Genomic DNA, 724 nt, shown 5'->3' with positions numbered 1-724 from the left:
TGTACTAAAAGTGAGTTGTGTGCCCAATTCATCATGCAATTTCCTCCAAAACTTGGATGTGAATTGGGTACCACAGTCTGAGATGATAGAGAGGGGCACACCACGCAACCTCACTATCTCTTTCACATAAACTTTAGCCAATTGCTCAGCATTATAATCTATTCTTACCAGATTAAAATGGACTGACTTGGTCAATCTATCAACCACTACCCAAATAGAATCAAATTTTTCCCAAAGTCTTGGGAAGACCAACCACAAAATCCATGGCTATCTTTTCCTATTTCCATTCCGAAATTGGCATTCTTTGAAGCAAACTTGTAGGCCTTTGATGTTCATATTTCACTTGTTGACAATTTTGACACTTAGCCACAAACTCCGCTATGTCTTTCTTCATGCTCGGCCACCAATAAATTCGCTTCAAATCGAGATACATTTTGGTCACACCCGGATGAATAGAATATCGCGAACCATGAGACTCTGCCAACAATTTCTCAATCAAGTCATTTACTCTAGGGACATATATTCTTCCCTTAAAATTTAGCACACCATCCGCATCAAGAGTGGTCTCTTGTGCCTTACCATTCGTAGTCTTCTTTCTAAGCTCCTCCAAATTCTCATCCTCAAATTGTTTGACCTTCATCTCCTCAATGAATGTGGCCCTCATTTCAATGCTAGCTAATACCTCACCTCTTTCTGAGATGCCCAACTGCATGAACTTAGACTC

This window comes from Solanum tuberosum, unplaced genomic scaffold, assembly GCF_000226075.1.
Source record: "Solanum tuberosum cultivar DM 1-3 516 R44 unplaced genomic scaffold, SolTub_3.0 scf00139, whole genome shotgun sequence".
Taxonomy (NCBI): domain Eukaryota; kingdom Viridiplantae; phylum Streptophyta; class Magnoliopsida; order Solanales; family Solanaceae; genus Solanum; species Solanum tuberosum.
The sequence above is the reverse complement of the archived record's forward strand: the minus strand, read 5'-3'. Positions refer to the sequence as shown.